This window comes from Antechinus flavipes, chromosome 2 (genome assembly GCF_016432865.1).
Source record: "Antechinus flavipes isolate AdamAnt ecotype Samford, QLD, Australia chromosome 2, AdamAnt_v2, whole genome shotgun sequence".
Lineage (NCBI taxonomy): Eukaryota > Metazoa > Chordata > Mammalia > Dasyuromorphia > Dasyuridae > Antechinus > Antechinus flavipes.
In genome coordinates, this window is record NC_067399.1 from 131573370 (window position 1) to 131587980 (window position 14611).

Genomic DNA, 14611 nt, shown 5'->3' on the forward strand with positions numbered 1-14611 from the left:
GTCTTTGAGTTTGTCAAACACTAGATTGCTATAGTTGACTATTCTATCTTGTGAACCTAACCTTTTCCACTGATCCACTAATCTATTTCTTAGCCAATACCAAATGGTTTTGGTGACTGCTGCTTTATAATATAATTTTAGATCAGGTACAGCTAGGCCACCTTCATTTGATTTTTTTTTTCATTAATTCCCTTGAGATTCTCGACTTTTTATTGTTCCATATGAATTTTGTTGTTATTTTTTCTAGATCATTAAGATATTTTCTTGGAAGTCTGATTGGTATGGCACTAAATAAATAGATTAGTTTAGGGTGCTACTCCTTTTTCAATGAGAAACTTCAAATGGTCCCAGGCACAAAAAGAGCTCTTGGATTTTAACAAATCGAATAAGAAAAAGGAAAAATAAGGGGGAGAAAGAGCAACCCAAGAAAAGAAAAATATAAAAAAAGTCAACCAACTGGAAATAGAAAATCAAAAATGTAAGAAAAATAATTCCTTCAAAGCTAGAATTGGTCAAAGGAAAGGTAATGATGTTCTAAGACCTCAAAAAAAAATAAAACAAAATAAAAGAAAAAAAGACTAGAGAATGTGAAACATCAGAAAAACAACTGATCTAGAGAACAGATAATATAAGAAGAGTAACATAAGAGATAACATAAGAATAGTGAGAATACTTGAAAGTTATGATTTTTAAAAAAAAGAATATTGGCATAATATTGTAAGAAATCATTAAGGAAAATTTCCCTGAAGTTCTAGAATGCGAAAATAAAACAGAAATAGAAAAAATAAAGCCACCAGTCACCTGAAAGAAATCCCACATGGCTGAATAAGTTATATGAAAGTAATGGAATATTATTGTTCTTTTTTTTAATTTATAAAAGCTTTTTATTTTCAAAACATGCACAGATAATTTTTCAACATTGATAGCCTTTTGTTTCAAATTTTCCCCTCCTTCCCCCCAATCCCTCCTCCCCTAGATGGCAAGTAATCTAATACATGTTATACATGTTAAAATATATGTTAAGTACAATATATGTAAACATATTTGTACAATTATCTTGCTGTACAAGAAAGATCAGATGAAAAAGGAAAGAAAATGAATAAGAAAACAAAATGCAAACGAACAACAACAACAAAAATGCTATGTTACGATCCATACTCAGCTCCCACAATCCTCTATTTGGGTGTAGATGGCTGTCTTCATCAGGAGATCATTGAAACAGGCCTGGATCATCTCATTGTTGAAAAGAGCCACATCGATCAGAATTGATCATCATACATTCATGTTGTTGCCATGTACAATGATCTCCTGGTTCTGCTCATTTCACTCAGCATCAGATCATATAAATCTCCCCAGGCCTCTCTAAAATCATCCTGCTGGTCATTTCTTATAGAACAATCATGGAATATTATTGTTCTATAAAAAATTATGAACAGGCTGAGTGAAGCAAGCAGAACCAGGAAAAACATTGTACATAACAACAACATGATTGTATGATGATCAATTCTGAGGGATGTGGCTCTTTTCAACAATGAGATGATCCAGGACTGTTTCAATGATCTCCTGATGTATGATGATCAACTATGATAGGCTTGGCTCTTCTCATCAGTTTAGTGATCCAAGGCAATTTCAGTTGGAATTAGAAAATTCCATCTACATCTAGAGAAAGAACTATAGAGACTGATTGCAGATCAAAGCATACTATTTTCATTATTTTTTTCTGTATTTTTTTTGTGTTTTTTTTCCTTTTGTTCTAATTTTTCTCTCCCAACACAACTCATATAGAAATATGTAAAAAAAAGAATGTACATGTATAACCTAAAATAATTTTTTTAAAAATGAAAGAAATCTCAAAAAGAAAACTTACAGGAATATCCTGGCCAGGTTTAAAAATTCCCAGGTTAAGGAAAAAATATTGCCAATATCAATTTAAAAAACAATTTAAATATCATGGAGCTACAATCAGGATTGCACAAGATCTAGTAGCTACTTCACTGAAGGACCGAAGGTCTTGGAACAATTATATTTCATAGAGCAAATGAGCTGAAGTTGCAACCCGGGCTAACTTATCCAACAAACCTTGAAAAGAAAAATTCAACTTATAAGATCCAGGAGAAATATAAAGTAAACATTATAGGTCAATTATAAGGGACTCAATAAGATCAAACTCTTTCCTTCTTACATATGAAAATATTAATACTCTTATGACTGTCATCATTTGGGTAGTTAGAAAGAAAGGTTTGGTCTGAGTTGTGTATGATGGGGGTGATTATAGAAAAAAATAAAACTTTTTAAGGCAAGATAAAATGAAGTAATTATTTCATACAAATGAGGCATGAAAGGAAGAATCAAGTGGCAGGGGAAGGATTAGTAGTGCTAGAACTTTACTCTCATCAGAAATGGATTAAAGATATGCATCTAGAAGCACATAAAAGCCTTATAAATTTAGAAAGAAATGAAAGTGAGAGGATAGGACATGAATGTGGCATTTTTTAGAAGGTTGTGAGGATTTAAAATCAGGAATCCAGGGGGGATAAAGGAGAAACTCTTAGAAAGATAAATAGATTAAGGTGGATGGTAAGAGGAGAGCATAAGGAAGGGACTCATAAGAGTGGGTATATTAAGAAATAGGAAGACAAATTAGAGCAGATGTAAATAGAAGACTGAGGAGGGAAAGGAGAAACAAAGAGAGATGGATAATAAGAAAAAATAGGATGGAGATAAATACACAAATAATTATAACTTAGAATGTAAATTAGATGAATTTATCCATAAAATGAAAATGGTTAGCAGGACGAATTAAAAATCTGAATTCAACAATATGCTGCTTTCAGGAAACACAGAGATAAAATTAAAAAGCTGAAGTAGAATTTATTACATAAAAAAGTAGAGAGAGTAATCATGATCTCAAAGTTAAAGTTAAAATAGTTTTAATTAAAAGATAAAAAAGAGGGAAGCTACATTATTTGTCACCAATGTGATTCAATATTACTTTAGATCATTTAATATAACTTCATAGTAGAAAAATCTGAAAATGTACCTGCCAAAATAGACATGGGAACGATGTGAAGATAAACATAATTTTTTTTTTGCAAAAAAAATCAAATTTAAATAATTAGAGAAATATTCATCTATAGTAGTTAAAACCAATGTAATTCTAAAAACAGCAATTTTACCTAATTTATTCAATGACATCCCAATTAAATTATTTTAAAATTGTTTTAAAAATTGTTTTGCTGAGTTACATCAATTGTAGAGCATAGAGCTATGGGCTTGGAGGCAAGAGAATAGGTTAGAATACCATTACTCAGGATAAGTTATTTAACTTCTCTCAGGCTAAGTTTCCTCATGAGCAAATTATAATTTCTTCATCTGTAAAATAGGAAAAATCATAACACCTACTTCAGGGTTTTTTATGAAGCTTAGAATTGATGATAGATATAAAGCACTTTGTAAACTTTAAAACACTATATAGATGTCAGAATATAAAAAATATATATGTCATTTCAATGATATAGAAAATTCCCAGATGAGGAAATTATTTCAACCATATATAAGTCAATATCTTCTCTGAAATCTTCTGCTGAAAACCTAGGGCACTAAGTCATTTTTTTATCATTATCCAGAGTCCTACAGCCAGAGTTTTGTCAGAAGCAAGACTTGAAAACTTTTTCCTAGTTCTAGCTGTTCATTATGACATAGCACCTCTCTGTTATCTATTTATTATTACAGTACTATATATTACACATATTACAAATTTATTATTTATTGTATGGAACAACTATGACTCCAACCCAAATTAAAATCAGAGACTCTCAAAAGATAAAAACAAAAAGAAAAGGATTTATCATGATCTCATGGGAAAGGGCAACTCCTAACAGACAAATTGTCATCAGTAAAGGAGCACAAAGCACAAACTGCAAAACACAAGACTATATGGTCCCTTTTCTCCTTTTGCTGGAGGAGTCCGGGCTTCCACTCTAAACAGGCAGAAATCTGTCCCAGAAACAAAAGAATATTAGTAAATAACAAACTCTTTACTCATCAAGTACCTAAATGCTAATTAAAAGGGGAGGGAATAGGGAAAATGTTCATTCAAGACAGTCGAACCCCTGCAGCTGTTAGCTGTAGCTCAACTTGTTATTACAAAGTCTCAAGTCACAATTAGGGCATAAGTGAAAGCTACATCCTTATGAGAGATTTTCATTCAATTTATCCCATTCATTTATTATTATAAAAATTAAGGCCATTATATCCCTAACACTTTCATATTTGAATAGGCCACTTTTGGGGTTGCCTATGAGCAGTGTAAATCCTGACTCTGTGGGTAGATTGGGTGAATACTCTTGAGGTGAAAGACTGCTTTGCAAATTGCTTTATCTACACCAAATTAAACTTGTGATATGTAAAGACAGGGCAGCAAGTGAAGTAGTCAGAAAACTTTTTTGCAAAGTTGTAAATTTTTGTAAATTCACATCTGTCCTCGGATACTTCCTAGTTGTGTGTCCCTGGGCAAATCACTTCACCTTGTCTGCCTCAGTTTCCTCATCTGTCAGATGACTGGAGAAGGAAATGGCCAATCCTTCCAGGAGCTTTGCCAAGAAAACCCCAAGTGGAGGATGAGAATCAGACCTAACTGAGCAACAACAAAATAAAGGCCAGTGCTGTGATAAGACTTTCAGACAGAAATCTTAGATATGAGAAATTGGAGAAATCTTCACTTTACAGCTAATTAATACTGCCATCCTGATGTGGTATAGCTCCTTGGGAGGATATGGCAATAATCCTAAAGCTGCCAGGCCTTGGGAGTATCACAGACAATGCTGGCTGTCCGATAACAATATGTTGCTCCTTAGAATTCAATATTCCTCAATTTCCCCTCTAAATCCATTCCTCAATTCTATCTCTAAGCCCTAGAATTTAATAATGGATGCAACCACTCCTCACATATATTTATATATAAAATTAGCATATCAGTGACTTGAAACTCCGGATCTTCCTATCTTTTTCCTATAAAATTTATCTTCCTGCTCCTGGTTCTTTGTTAAATTCTTTTGGAACTTAGCCTGCACAATAAATCTTTCACTAAACCCAAACATTGACCTAGGGACCCTAATATTTTTGGGGTGTTTTCCACCTCAATAATCCTAAAGTCAAAGTTAAAACTTTTCTTGCCCCTGTGGTTTCTTCCAAACTCAGCTCAGGATTTACTCATATTGAAGGATTTACCTAATTCCTGCATTAGTCAGTCCTGTCCCCCCTTGTCCCCGCCCCCATCCTCATCCACCCCCCTCCCCAACTCAAACTTATTTCATATTCTCTGTATTTGCTTATCGGAGTCACCGATAGAATGTAAGGGCCTTGAAAGCAGATACTGTTCCTTTTTTGTCTCCTGGCATTCTTCTTGGCATTCCTAAACCAGTACTTGTTTACTGACTGGCCAAAGGAATCCAGAAAAGGGGGATTGTACCGTTCTTTACAATCCAAAGGCCAGAGAAAGAGTGCACTTTGTAACCTAAAATATCTGTTGGCTATTATGATTGTGAAAATATTTGTAATATATTTGTAATCAGGAGCAGTGGCCTAAAATCTGTTGTTCTTTGCCCTTGGCATTCTGGGCTATCTTAAAATAACCTTAAGAATGTAAGTTCCTTGGGTGCAGAGAATGGCTATGAAATGAGAGGTGGAGATTCACATTCTGTGACTTCTGTAACATCCAATTAAGGGAAAATGGGAGCAGCATTAGTTCTTCAGGATAAGAAATAAAACATTGCCTTTTCAGTTCTAAAAGTGTGTCTACTCACCTAGGCATTCATTCTTGCAAGACTGTAAAATAAATTTTGTTTGCTTCATCAGTGAGTCAGTGGAGTTTTTGGTAAGATATTTTGTTTCTTACATTATTATTCAAGCTTGCATTTTATTTTCTGTCTCATTTATTTTCCTTTTTTGATCTGATTCTTCTTGTGCAGCAAGACTATTTTATAAACACATATGCCTATATTGGAACATATATTGGATTATATGCCCCTAGGTGGGAGGAAGGGAGGGAATTGGAACACAACATTTTGCAAAGGTCAGTGGTGAAAAATTAACCTTGCATGTTTTGAAAATAAAAAGCTTCAATTAAAAAAAAGAAAGAAAAAAGAAATTCCCACATTGCCCATATCCAAAAGTATGATTTTTCTATTAGGAGGTAACATTCTTCATCTTTGGCTTTCTGGAATCATAATTGATCACATCACTCATCAGAATCTTTTAGATCTATTTATCTCTACAGCACTGTAGCTATTTTATAAATAAATCATTCTCCTGGTTTTGTTTTCTTCATTAAAAAAAATATTATTCAAGCTTGATGATCTGTCCTGCAAGATCTAAGCTTTGATAAAATAACTGACCACATATATCATTTCTTTCCACTTGGAACTATCCATAATCCTATACTTCATAGCTTTGGCCAGTACCAAAAGCTGGAAAATATTCTTCCAAAGAAAATGGAAAATAATTTGAAAACAATCCTAAATATGAAGCATACTTAACCTATTTTAGTGAAGCTACATGATGCTGTGGAAAGAATGCAAAGAAAATCTGAGTTCAAATCTGACCTCAGAAGATTATTAGCTGTGTGACCCTGAGAAAATTATTTAAACTCTATTTGCCTCAGTTTCCTCAGTTATAAAGTGGGGATAATAACAGCACCTATTTTTTTCATGGTTGTCATGAGGACCAAACGAGATAATATTTGTAAAGTATTTAGCACAGAATAAATACTATTCCTTCCCCTCTTCAAACACAAATGCCACATATAAATATCTTACTAAAAGGATATCTTTGTTTCAAGGTTCTATTTTCTCTGAGACCTTGCTCTAATGATAATTCCTGGGAGAAAGAGAGGGGATATGGCCCCTCCCTTTCTCTCTCTAACACCCTCCATCCACTAACCCAGATAAGAAGAGTAGGAAGGTCAGAAAGACAAATCAGACAGCTGTGAAAGTTACATGTTGAGGTTAAGGTTGTTTTTTGTTTTGTTTTTGTATTTTTGATATTCTAATTCCCCAAATACATGTAAAGATAGTTTTAACATTCATTTTTGTAAGAATTTTGTGTCCAAATTTTTTCCCTCCCTTCTTCATTTCCTCCCTCCAAGAAGGCAAGCAATCTAACATAGTTATATAGGTGTAATCCTTTTAAACATTTTCCCATATTTGTTCTGTTAGTAGGATAAAACCTGTAATAGGGTGGGAGCTTGCCTGGGGCGTATGGGTATTCAATAAGGCCTGGAATCTCTGGTGAGGGTTTGCTGAACTTTTCCAAGGCTGCACACCCATTTTTTTGTGTCCAGTTACTCTCCAACTCTCGGCTGCAGTTCTTTGCACTATGCGGTTTGCATAGTGCTACAGCCACAGCAGAATCATTGGCATATGGGTTTAAATCATGTGGAGAGTAAGCAATGGATCTCAAGCTCACCATCAGCGAATTAGGGGGGTGTCTACTCCAAGCATGTGAAGACTTTCTCTGTTAGAATGAGGGAATGAGAACAATTTGTGCCAGGACCACGAAGGCAGCTGAAGCAGGCTCTATGAAGCACTCAGAACTTGGGTTTTACTTTTTTTTTTTTTTAGCCAGCTGTTTTACTTCCGGCTGACTGGGTTCAGGAGCACATGGTGGAGTTGGGATGGCTTCCAGGTGTGTCTGGGCGTCTCCCTGCAGGAACTAAATAAATGCTTTCTCTTTGTACTTGAAGATGTCTCTGATGAGTTAATTTGGGGAAGGGGTCTAGCACCTGTCCCACACAACCCCATCATGTCAGTGGTCCTTTTCAAAAATGAAGGACAAACAACAATAACATGCCTAGTTGAAAAGAGAGAAAGAGATGTGTATTAAATATTACAAAGGGAGCAACGGCAAGATTTAGCAACTGATTCGATATGTGATATGAGGGAGAGTGAGGAGAGAGGCTTGTGAGAAGTGAATTGAGCATTTGTTTCCAGTTATGAAAATTAAATTGGAGAAATGAAACTCAAATTAGAAAGCTGAAACACAAAGATATCAAAGAATAATAAAAAAAAATGTAAGAATGTGAGCTCCTTGGGGCAAGGACTGAGTTTTGTAATTGGGATGATGGCCTGAGATTAAAAAAAAAATCTTTTGTCCCTTTGTCCCTCTAACCCTCCAGTGTTAATCTTCACTTTTCTAGAATGTAAGCTTCTAGAGGGCAGAGACTGGCTATGTAATGAGGGGTGGAAATTTGCATTGTGCACTTTCTATAACATCTGTTCAGATGGTGAAAATTAATAGGAATCAGGGGAGGGACTTGTCTTTCAGAACAGGAAATAAAAGATTGCCTTTGTTGTTTCAAAGGTGGATCTACTAACCTAGGCAACCTATACTTGCAAGAATATAAAATACATCTTTTCTGCATTTATCAGTGAGTCAGTGGAATTCTTGCTATCTTGTTTCTCCCTGGCTCAAGACTGAGATCCTAGTGATGGGAGTGAACTTTGTGTTCCCTTTGTGTGGAAAGGTGAAGAATTTACAGATTAAGCACATGTTGATCAGAGAGTGTTAACTAAAGTAGATCAGGCCTATAAGCCCCAGTCACGTGATTTTAGATGAGACTTGGACTGCATTCCATTGTCCAAAGAAGGAATTAAGTGGCCGAAGCTGTCTATCACCTTTTCCACTGCATTCCACAAACAGGGAGATAAAGGTTTATGTAACCAATCACAGCTTGTAAAGGATGGGATTTGGGGGGTTCTTTGTCTGAAATGTATAAAAGTTGTAAGCATCTTCAAGTGAATGACTCTCCTCCTGTGGGTATCTTTGCTGTCCTTTCGGGCCCACAGGCCAGGACGGTCTGCTTCTCGAGATTCTAATAAATTCTTTCTGCATATCATTTGGAGCGACTCCTGAGTAGTCAGTTTGGGTAGGTGTAATTGCCCCAAACAGTTTTGGGGGCTCTCCGGGATTGGTGTCTTTTGGGAAGACGGGTGGGCACTTTGAGCGGAGGCGGGCCCCATGGAGGAGTTTTTCTAGTGGTCTCCGACTCAAGCGTGTGCGTCCTCCCTCCCTATCAGACAACGGACCAAAGCAGGGGGACTCAATGATGTACAGAAACAAATACTTTGGAAGGAACAAATGTCCTGACTGGCTGGCGCAGTTTAGAATCCGCACCGTGTGGCTCAGCAAGCTCTTGGAATAGTTTGGGAGTCTTATTGGTTGGGTTTTAGGGAACCCGAGGGAATAACCCTCGCTAAATTTTGTTGAGTGCTGGACTGTGACAGGCCCCAGTGGTAAAGAACTGCCAAGGGAGGCTGCCGAGAAACTGCTGAACTTAGTTTGGGGAACTAAGTAAAATGGGGAAATCAGTCCAAAAGTGAGTGTCAGGACCTTAGCGAGGGAATTCTAGTCGACAGCCATTAGGAAGTCGACTTAAGGACTGGGAAGAACTTCCCAGATACAAAGGAAAGGACAAAAGAAAGATCGTTAAATATTGCTGCTTTGTTTGGAGCGGCCAAAATATTGGCGGGGGGAGATTTGGTTCCTCCGAGGATTGGGGATGTCAACAATTGAATTTGTATGTGAATGGTAAAGACTCTTTTAACCCAGAAGAATCCACCTGGCTTGATGAGCCTGCTAAAGTCTTTTTGAACCAGCCCCAGAGTCAGAGTCAGAGTCAGAGAAAACAGAAAAGAGTCAGGGGTTAAAGAGAAAGTAGTAAAGGAAGAGAAGCTAGATTGGGACCCTTTAGAAGCTCTGCCCCCTCCCCCAGGGGAGGCACAGCCGGTTGAGGCCCAGTTCGTGGCTGAAGCTCCAGGGAGCAGATAAGAGAAGGGCCGTATTATCCTATTTCCAGGGAATTGCACCAGGTGCAGAAGGATATTCAGAGCCTCCCCTTTAGGGAGAAGGCAGGATCACTCCCAAGAAAGACATGGGGTTCAGTGGGAGATGTAGGTAGAGAGGTCCCCTTCCCAGCGGGGGGATGCCGATATGTTTTCCCTCAGGGAAGTCCCGTTAGATGGGGCTCAAGGGGGCATTGGATATGTGAATGCACCCCTAGCAAGAAGTGAAGTCAGGGCACTTAAAAAAGAATTAGTGACTCAGGTGGGGCGTCAAAACAGATCGATTCCTGGGCCCCAGTTTATATACTTGGGGGGAATTAATGCATGTATTGTCAATATTGTTATTCCTGAAGAGCGCTGCTCAATTCAGGCACAAGCCATGTGGGAATGGGAAAGGAGGCACCCACCCCTGAATGTTGGGGCGTTCCCCATCACAGAAGTATCCTGTGAATGACCCAGGGTGGGATGGTAATACTCAGGCGCATAGACAGAATATGCAAGATCTGAAGGAGTTAATAGTTGTGGGGTTGAGGGATGCCTTCCCAAAGAGGCAAAATATCACCCAAGAAAAGCATGAGTCACCAGCACAGTATTCAGAAAGAATTAGAGAAGGAATAAGAAAATATTCAGGAACAGATCCTGATAGCCCAGAGAATGAACAGATGTTAAAGGTGCAGTTTGTATCTAATTCTGGCTGGACATAAATAGGAGTTACAGAAGACTGAAGGGTAGATGCGATCTTCTTTGGAAACTTTATTGGAGGAAACTACTAAGGTTTATGTAAGGAATAGAGATGAGGACTGGGCTAAGAAAAAGAGAGGCTGAGAAGGGAATGGGAAAAGCATAGGGATAAGAAAAAAAGAGAAAGAAATAGGTTCATGATCCAGCAGATCCATAACTCGGATGCTGCTAAAAAGGAATATAAGGGACCCAGGAGGGGTTGGGAGTCTGAAAGAAACAATAAAGGAAAGGGTGCATTGAGGAATCCAAATTTAAAATGTTGGACACGTGGAAAACAAGGAAACATATTGGGTAATTTGTTAACATTGTAAGTTATGCTTTATGGAGTTTTTCTAGCTATTCACTATATTGTGAATCTCAAAAGTTCTGAAGGGAACTGGCAAGAAGAATGCAGGAAATTTATGGAGGATTGATTTGTAGGAGCAAATTGAGAGCCTGAATGATATCAAAAAGGAATCAGTTGGAAAATGAAAGGAAATAAACTGATTGCCTAAATCTTGAGGAGGATTCCCAAGTGGAAAATTGAGTAGAAAAACAGGAGGGAATCCTTTGTCTAAGAGTGCAGGAGTGGGGGAAGGGTGGCCACATGGAATCCTCTCTTCCCCCCCTCCCCCTCGCCAAGTGTGTTCCAGTCACTTTCTGTAATGGCTTGGTTAATTGACTGAATATTTGTTTCTTTGAAACATAATGGTTTTCTTGTTTAAGGAATATGATCATGAATGCGATCCATAGTTTGAAAGGGTTATTTCAAAAAGTTTAATTGATGTTTTTAAGAACTTTTCAGATTCTTTCATGTGAAAATAGGAAGTTTTAATTAACTGTATTGATGCCAATTATTTAAAGGGACTCCAAGGATAATAGTTTTTGCCTTTGTCCTTTTTAAAAAGTTTTTGTTGTGAACAATATGTAGTTTGGAATTTTTCTGTGTATTGGGTATTTTAAAAGCAAAATGAGTGGTATAATATTCAATTTATGAAACACCTATTTGGGTATGTAAGAAGTGTGAACATTCTGGGATAAATTTCTTACTGTTAAAAGTCTTACAATATGTAGATGATCCTCTTCTGACAAGAAGGAAAAAAAGTGACCTTGTCCAAGTCACTATCAGTTTGTTAAATTATTTAGGAGCATAGGGACTGAGAATTTCTTAAGACCAATTGCAATTTGTGAAATGTGAGGTAAAACATTTAGGTCATTGTATAAGTGAAAGAAAAAAAGAAATTAGATCCTGTAAATTACTTGGGGGGAAAGAATAGAAACAGTAAAGGTAAGGGATTGGCACACAGGGCATTGCTCACTGAAATTTTGACTAATCTTAAGTTACCTAAGAACATTGCAGTGATTTATGTGCAGGGGCACCAAAGAGGAGATTCATCTGAGACAAGGGGAAACTGCTTTATGGATGAGGAGGCGAAATGGGCTGGAGGAGAGGAATCTGTAAGCATGAGGGAGATGATGGTGCTAATTCTGGCATTCTGCCTCCAATGCCTCCACCTTCCCTTATTCCAGAAGAGAAGCAGGAAATCCAAAGCCTTGGCACTCAGGAGGATAAAGAGGGGCACTGGCTCCTCCCTGACGGCAGAGAGGTACTGACCACAGCAGGTATGGGACATGTGCTCCCATATTTACATCGGGGCAGTCTTTGGGGTGTCTGAGACCTGTGTGACGTGGTGCTAAGTCTGTGGCACTGGCTTGTACACACTAGCAGGCAACTGGTCAGTGGGAGTCCTGTTTATCAAAGGATGTTATCCAATGATAACAGGAGGAAGGCCCCTGGTATCAGGCCTTTTCAAAGCATTCAGGTGGACTTTACCATCAGTGCTGCCATCAGTAGGGCATCTCAAGTACCTGTTGGTTGTAGTGGACCATCTGACCTCATGGGTAGAGGCCTTTCCCCTTGCCCGGGGAACTGTCTCAGCAGTTGTAAAAGTCCTCCCTGAGCATATCATTCCAGGATATGGGATGGTAGAGCAGGAAGATTCGGACCAAGGCACCCATTTCACAGCTAAGATCCTCCTATCTGTGGCCCAAGCTCTAGAAATATCATGGGTCTTACATATCCCATGACCTCTGCTCTCATTAGATAAAGTGGAAAGAATGGATAAGGAAATTAAACAGCAACTGATGAAAGTGGCGTTAGAGACACAATTGCCCTGGACCAAATGCTTTCCCCTTGCCTTATTAAGAATAGAACAAAACCCCAAAGGGATGTGGGATTATCACCTTATGAATTATTGTATGGTCACCCTTATCCAAAAGGGATTCAAAATTCTTCCTTGGATCCAATATTTGAGACCAAGGATTTGTTTTTAAAGAAATATGTTCTGTCTTTACTGTAACATCTGAAAACTTCACAACTAAAAGGGCTTATTGTTCAGACTCCTCCCTTAGGATTCACAGTGCACAAGTTTTAGCTTGGAGACTGGGTCCTGGTTTGGACATGGAAGGAGGACAAGCTGACCCTGAGCTGAGAAGGACCGTTCCAGATCCTGTTGACTTCAGATACAGCAATATATACCAAAGAGAGAGGTTGGACACATCACGCTCGAGTCAAAGGTCCCGTGGATGTGCCAAAGAAGTGGGCAGTAGAGACTGATCCAGGAACATTGAAAGTGTGGCTGAAATTACAGGAAACTTAGCAAAGACTGATGAATTGTGCATGTAAAATCTTTTTGACTTGTCTCATGTTGAGACTTTTCTTGTTTGTATTAGATATTACATTTTGTTAAATTGTATTGTTAGGATTAGGGATATTATATACTATCAGGAAGAATGGGGTGTGAACCAAACCCAAAGGATTGGAGACGGTGCCTTGTATATACATGTATGATGTTATGTGGGTACATCTTTTGTACTGGTACCTCGAGAGCAGTGGGGCATGAAAATACCTTTCAAACCCTGATCCAAACAATAGCCACTAGCTTTAGATTGACTGACTGTTGAATATGTGGGAGATCTGATCAACTTATACAGTGGCCCTGGGTTCTTGTTCCCTTATCTCTGACCTGGATCTTGAGCAACAGGTCAGTAATACACAATGGAACAGGTTTCTGGTCAGCAGAAGAAAAGCATCACTGGACTCTGACCAGTACAGTTTTAGGGAGAGATTGCCTGAATCAGACTGGTACAGGGCCACAGATGGGAGAAAGTGAATGTACATGGACATTTACTCGCAGGCCAGAGAAGGGAGCTGCCATAGATTGCAGTAAGTATGTGAATAGATGGGACCAAATCAGTATAACTTGGTATAAAGGATCAGTGGTTCGCTGTATCCAACGTTCTAATAGTAGTGAGGAGTGTGCAAGGAAAATGCCACCTGCCTGTTTAATCCCTGACCCAGAGGGACCCCAAATATGGACATGTATAACCTTGAATAGCACAGCACCAGGTTTAACTTACACTTCAATGGAATGGAAGTGGGAGAATAGAGAAGGCACTGTTAGGAAAATGTTTAATAATTTCTGGAGCTGTCAGGATCTAACTGGGGAAAATGGTCGCACCTGCCAGTGGGTAGCTGAAAGTCATCTTTGGAGATGTAATTCTAATACGGGAGGAGAGCCTTAGGTCCCTGGGATGTCAGGTATTTTCCACCTTCAAGTGGACCTGTTATATATGTTATATTTTGGTATAAAAATAATTCTGCCCTGAAGGGGCATTATTGGATCTGTGGTGAGGGGGCTTATACCCATTTACCCAAAAACTGAACTGAGGTTTGTTATATAGGTATAATTAGACCTAAATTTTTCTTTCTCCCATCAAGTGTTGGCAGGCAATTGGGGATATATGAAGATTTGGAAAGGGAAACACGAAGTTCCAACTTCTCCCTAACCTACATTGATACTTCTTTGACCCAGACAAATGATGCCAATGGGTGGGAGATGCCTGGCCTCCGGAGAGAATTATAAAAGAGTATGGACCTGCAACATGGGCCCAGGATGGTAGTTGGGGGCACCGAATGCTGATATATGTGTTCCGCTCAAGCCTTAGACTTACTGGCTGATCAGGCAACTCAGACAAGGGAAGTAGTGTTA